General features: G+C 47.7%; 1 protein-coding gene across 4 annotated transcripts in view; it reads left to right on the top strand.

Moving 5' to 3' along the window:
• Window positions 1-966: 966 nt before the first annotated feature.
• Window positions 967-6073, top strand: part of IPO11 (importin 11) — a 94541-nt gene continuing 89434 nt past the window's right edge. For 2 of the 4 annotated variants that reach the window (XM_030512729.1, XM_030512731.1), the window contains exons 1-2: window positions 970-1077; window positions 1739-1807. The gene's annotated coding sequence lies outside the window, so the exon portion shown is untranslated. Of the gene's footprint in view, window positions 1078-1703; window positions 1808-6073 lie in introns of those variants that run through there. The other 2 variants (XM_030512732.1, XM_030512730.1) reach the window with 2 other exon arrangements.

The raw sequence follows: 6073 nt of genomic DNA, 5'->3' as shown, positions 1-6073 counted from the left end.
GCGGAGCGACAGCGCGCTTGTCGAGTGTCCGGTATCCCCAGAGCGCACGGAGCCGGGTCCGGAGCATCGCACACCCCGCTCCGTGCCGGCACCGACGTGCAACCACAGCACCAGCTGGGCTGGAAAACACCTTTAAGATCATCAAGTCCAACCATTACCCCAGGACTGCCAAGTCCACCCCTAAACTATGTCAGTGAGGGCCTCATCTGCACGGTTTGTGAACACTTCCCAGGGACGGTGACTCCATCACTGCCCTGGGCAGCCTGTTCCAATGCCTGATCACCCTCTCTGTGAAGACATTTCTCCTAATATCCAAACTAAACCTCCCCTGGTGCAGCTTGAGGCCATTGCCTCTTGTCCTATCACTTGTTACTGGGGAGAAGAGACTGACCCCACTTCACCACGGCCTCCCTTCAGGCAGTTGTAGAGAGCGATAAAGTCCCCCCTGAGCCTTCTGTTCTCCAGACTAAACACCCCCAGTTCCCTCAGCCGTTCCTCATCACACTTGTGCTCCAGACCCTTCACCAGCTTCGTGCCCTTCTCTGGCCCCGCTCCAGCACCTCAGTGTCTCTCTTGCAGTGAGGGGCCCAGAACTGAATACAGGACTCGAGGTGCACAGCCCATGCACGCACGCTCCCTCGGCACGCTCAGACCGCGGCCGCCGCTGTGCAGAACGGCCACAGCCGCACGAGGGAAGCACGGGCACAGCTCCCGCCCCGCCCCGCCCTCAGCTCCGCCCTGATCACGCCGCTCCACGCCCACCGCCCGCGCAGGCCCCGCCCCACCGCGTCACCTCCCGGCGGGCCCCGAGCACGTGGTCCCCCACGGGGAAACCGTGACGTCAGGCAGAGAGTCTCCGCCCCCCGGGGTGGTTGGCGCACGTGGCGCACACGCCCCCTCCCCCCATCCTTTCCCCCCCCCGCCATCAGCCGGCGCGCCGCGGGCAGGGCCGGCCGCCGGTCGCTGGGATCAGTCGTCACGGGGGTGCGCCGCGGCGGCAGCAGCGGGTCCCGGCTCGTGGCGCCAGCTTCGTAAGCGGCAGCAGCCCCGCGTGCCCGGCCCGGCCCGGCGGCAGCGGTGAGCAGCCCTCGGGGAGCGCCGCCCCCCGGGGCTCTCCCGCCACCGCGACCTAGCGGGCGGCTGGGAGCTGCCGGCTCGGCTTGGTGGGCGGCCTCCCGCCTCTCTCGGCGTGGCGGGCGGCGCGGAGCCGGTCGGTGCTGGGCCCCGGCGGGCGCCGTGCTGGCAGGCGGGAGGGAGGTAGGGAGGGAGAGTAGGCCGCGCGGAGGATGATGCGGGAGGGAGCGGAAAGCGGCCCCAGCTCGGTGCAGGGCAGCTACGGGGAGGGATCCCTAAAGCCGGGGGCAGCGGGCGGCGCCGCTCCCCCTCCGCTGTGTGCGCTGCGGTGCTGCCTCCCGGCTGTCCGAATGACAGCAGCACGGCTGAACCCAGGACACCTGCCCGGCTTCTGTGCTGGCTTCTGTGCACCGCCTGGCTTCGCCCGTTGCACTGTGTGGCAGCGGGCAAGTGCTTTCTCGGAGTCGGGGAGAACTGTTACCTAATTTCAAGGACGTGTTTCCGGGTTGTCTCCTTGAGACGGTTTTCAGTCAGGGTAGCATTGACGAGAAGGCATCAGAAGAGCATGAGACATTAAGCTGTGCAGTTTGTTTCGCAGAACTTGCTTTTCATAGGAAAGGGCAAGAACCGGCCTCTATTAAAGGTGGTTATTTTGTTCCTACAGATTGGAGAACAACGGTTGAAGTTTCACTGTAAAGCACTGTAAATCAAAGGCAGAGTCAGTGCAGCAGTGGTGAGTTGTTCCTCCAGTTTGTTACCTCAGAAGACAACATCACGTGTAAAATATAAGAACGTGGTGCTGATACTCCTCCCAGATACTGCTTCTATGTACTTTGTGCCTCATGTCTTGTATTATACTGCTTTCTTCGAAGTCCAGAAGGAGTGAATGGTGGGGCCATTTACTTATGAAATGTTTGCTTCCCTATCCCTGGCAGTGCTCAAGGCCAGGTTGGATGGGGCTTTGAGCAACCTGTTTGGTGGAAGGTGTCCCTGTCCACGGCAGGGGGTTGGAGCTAGATGATCCCTCTCAACCCTAACCATTTTATGTTTCTATGAAATCGGTTGTTTCGTTCCCTTGCAGATATATGGCAGTCCTTGATTTGTTTGCATAACTGACATGATTTTAAAATTTGGGTGTATTTAAGTGTTATCAGAGAAGTACCTGGATACTCTTTTACCTGTATCAAAAAGATAAACTACTCAGGAAAAACATTAAACCAGCATGATAAAATGTTTGATAAGAGGCTTGGAATATTCTCAGAAGTAAACTCTATGCAGATACTTCCTTAGAAAGGGAATTAAGGAACAAAGAATACAAGTGAGTCTTGGATTTTTGCCAGTGAAAGGAGATAGAGTCATAGAATAGTTAGGATTGGAAAGGACCTTACGATCATCTAGTTCCAACCCCCCTGCCATGGGCAGGGACATGTCGCACTGTACCACATCACCCAAGACTCCATCCAACCTGGCCTTGAACGCTGCCAGGAATGGAGCATTCACAACTTCCTTGGGCAACCTGTTCCAGTGCCTCACCACCCTTACAGTAAAGAACTTCTTCCTTATATCTAAGCTGAACTTCCCCTGTTTAAACCCATTCCCCCTTGTCCTATCACTACAGTCCCTAATGAAGAGACCCTCCCCAGCACAGGAGTGAGAGTGCAGGACACTGGATTGCTAACAGCAAGGAACTGATATTCATACTTGTGGTTTCTGAAGATGCCATCTCTTTGGGCTGAGGCGTGATATTTTGATGTATTGCTTATGTTCTAGGCGTAACTGAGTTGGTTTTGGGTTTTTTTCTGCCAGCTGAGGCTTGAGCTGTTGTTTCAGGCCTGTGCATATTCAGTGGGATATGGGAGAGCAGCTCTTCCTTTTTTTTAACAGATGCATCAGGGCTTCCTCCGATCATAACTCATGCAGAGGACATACAGATGCTTTCTTTGATTAGATGGCAATAGAGCCATTCTTGGATTTGCAGCTGACAGTGTTGTACATTTTGTAAGGAAGGGTTTTCTTTAGATTCCTCTCCCATGCAACATGTACTGCTTAGTTATGATGGGTATGAACCGTAGGAGAACAGAAGGCAGCGAGCAACGTTCCTGAAATTGCTTAGTGTTTCTTGTGAAGACACAGTCTGAGGCTGATACGCAAAAATGGGAAACACTAACCTTACCCAGTGACCAAACTTGGAAGCTGAGTTGTGACTCAGAGTGCAGACTCTGCCTTTCGTCTAAGAAAATGTTGCTTATAAGGTTGATAGACTTTACCAGCTTTTCTCTGCATGCCTTATGGCTGTGAAGGTACCTGAGAGATAGCAGCTATTTAATACTTGCCTCCTCTGTTTCATCTCTAGGACAGTCTTGTAGAACTTGTTCAACAGTGAGTTAAGCTCTAGAAGCATTCAACAGACTGTAAAGAAAATCCTCCTCCCTGTGATGTAACCAATCTGTGGTGCAACCAGTGTGTCCTTCTGTCTTTGCAGTGCAACAGCAATGCGTGCTTTGTAAGAGGTGAAAATTGTCTTTATCCCACAATATTACAGCCAGTATTCATGGGTGTTTGCTGTTCTGTGGGGTCTGAGAGCATCTGTATGTCCTCTGCATGAGTTATGATCTGAAGAAGCCCTGATGCATCTGTTAGGAGAAGAAATTAAAAAAGGGGTGTGTGTGTGGTATTGAAAGGAAGGTAGTGGGAAAGGTCACAACAAATTAAGGTTTGAGAGATCTGGGTTTAAATTCCTAAAGTACAGCTGTATTCTGCCTGCAGGAATTGATTTCACAAAGGCATCTGTACATGGCAGTAACTAAAACTGTGTTTTGGGAGGATCCCGTTAGCACAAGGTATACGTTGATGCCGTCATTGAGTCAGTAATCTTTAAGAATGTATGCAGAGTAAGTTCCCAATAGAAATCCTGTTGGTAAGAAGGGAACTTAAGGAGAGACTTCGCAGAGTTGAATTTGCCTGTTAGGACCTGAGCCTGTAATGGTTTGATGCCGGCGGAAGTCCCATGTTCCTCCTTCCGCTCGTAGCCACTTCTGGTGTCTGCGGAACAGCGGGCTCAGATGGCTTGACTTTTTGGCTTGGTTTGGTTGTTGGTTTTTTTTTGTTGTATTCTGTCCCTGTCCCACCAGCCTTTTGGGGGCAATTATTAACTTGGCTCTGTCATAATATGAAAGTTTACTCTAGGTTTGCTTGACATTTTGATAAGACAAAGAAACAAAAGATTGATAAACAGGATTAGATCCCAGGAACTTGTAGTTTTGCTTTTAGGAATCAGTTTTGTTTGAATATTCTCTAGCTGACAGGAATGCTGAAGCCATTTTGAAGGTATGCTGTTGCTTTGTTTTTCTGTATTTGAGTCTGGTAATTGATTGTTTTTATTAACAAAAAAAAAAAAAGGGAAGAAAATAATTGCTTTTTTCCCTCTAGCATTAAGATTGATTTATGTGAGGAGAAAGAGGATTGCTAATACCACAGCATTACATTCTGCTTGGAAGGGAGGTCCCTAAATGTGACTTCTCATTTACAGTACTGCTAAGCACTGCAATTTAAAGTCACGCATCTCCCAACAGTTGTCACAGTGTTTATTATAATTGCAGTTTGATGAACACGTTAAGCAGGCATATGGCAGCACTGTTGCAGTGCATCCGTTGCATAGTGAAGAAGCTGCTTGTGTCTGTTGTGCCTGCTTTTTTTATGCCTAGCACATTTACCTCTCTAGCAGTGCAGTGTGGAAATGACTGGGAAGCGAACAAAAAACTGCATTTTCCTCGCTGCCTCCAGCTTTAGGTATTTAAGGGGTGCAAGGACAAATAGAGGGTTGTGCTATTTATTTTGGTGACCATACCTCTTTGTATCAGCTTAATTTACTTGTAGCTAGCTTAAACTGCAAGTTGGAGTTAGTTGTAGTAAGGATTGATTTTAAAATAGTTATTTGTTTGGTTTTTTTAATTTCTTTTTATATTCAAAAAATTGTAAAAATAAAACTAGTGACTTTTCTGAACAAAACAGAAACTGTTTAGGGGAATTTCTTATATGTAAAAGCAGTGGACAGCTTCATATTCTGTTGTCTATGTGTTCAGATGATAAGTTTGCAAGGGACATTACATAATCCTAGCCACCGGCCTTTTGGGAGCAATTATTAACTTGGCTCTATTGCCATTTGTGCATCTTGCCATGTGTATTTGCTATACATGTATCAGACGTTTTTCCAGTGAATATTATCTTTGATTTTTTTATTTTGCTTGTGACAGCCTCTTCCAATATTGTGTGAGGACTGTTTACATGGAGTCAAAAAACAACTGTGCAAATCCATGGAAGACTAAATGTCCTGGGGGGTATTAAATTTAAATTTCCTGCCTCTCACTAGGAAATCCTTGAACCACAGTTTTCTGGAGGATGAGAGAGCATTATTCAGAAATATCACTAGAACAGTGTCCTGACCAGGGCATATACTGTGGTCTTTGGCAGAGAGAGAACACTGTTATATGAATTTTTGTTTGTTTGTTTGAGCAGCAATAGCTGCTCCAATTTCTAAATGAAAATAAAAACCTTTTCAAGAATGAGAAGCATTAATAAAAAAGAAGCTTTGTGAATATTTCTCTCTTTTTTTTTTTGTTGTTGTTGTTGTTGTCTTCAGATCTGCCAGTTAATCATGTCAAAATAAGAAACTGAAAAAAAGTCTCACGGTTTTTGTGTTTTTACTGTACTAACTTCAATAGGCAAGTCTTCTAATGAGAACTGTTCTAAGTGAAATACATAAATCACTGTTCCCTTGGGTGGAAATGCTCCTTTTCTGCATTGGATTTTGAATGTTGCTGAGAAATAATTTAACTGACATGATCTTATTTTTGTAGTACAAAATCAATTGTACAGGAATGCTCCATAATCCATTTTTTCTTCCTGTCAATCAAACATACCCTTGCAATGGATGTTTAGCAAATATCTGGGTACGCGCTGCAGATTCACTGTCGCTATACAGTGGCAACTCCTTATTTGG

Source organism: Strigops habroptila, chromosome Z (genome assembly GCF_004027225.2).
Source record: "Strigops habroptila isolate Jane chromosome Z, bStrHab1.2.pri, whole genome shotgun sequence".
In the NCBI taxonomy this organism is placed as follows: Eukaryota; Metazoa; Chordata; class Aves; order Psittaciformes; family Psittacidae; genus Strigops; species Strigops habroptila.
The sequence above is the reverse complement of the archived record's forward strand: the minus strand, read 5'-3'. Positions and strand labels throughout refer to the sequence as shown.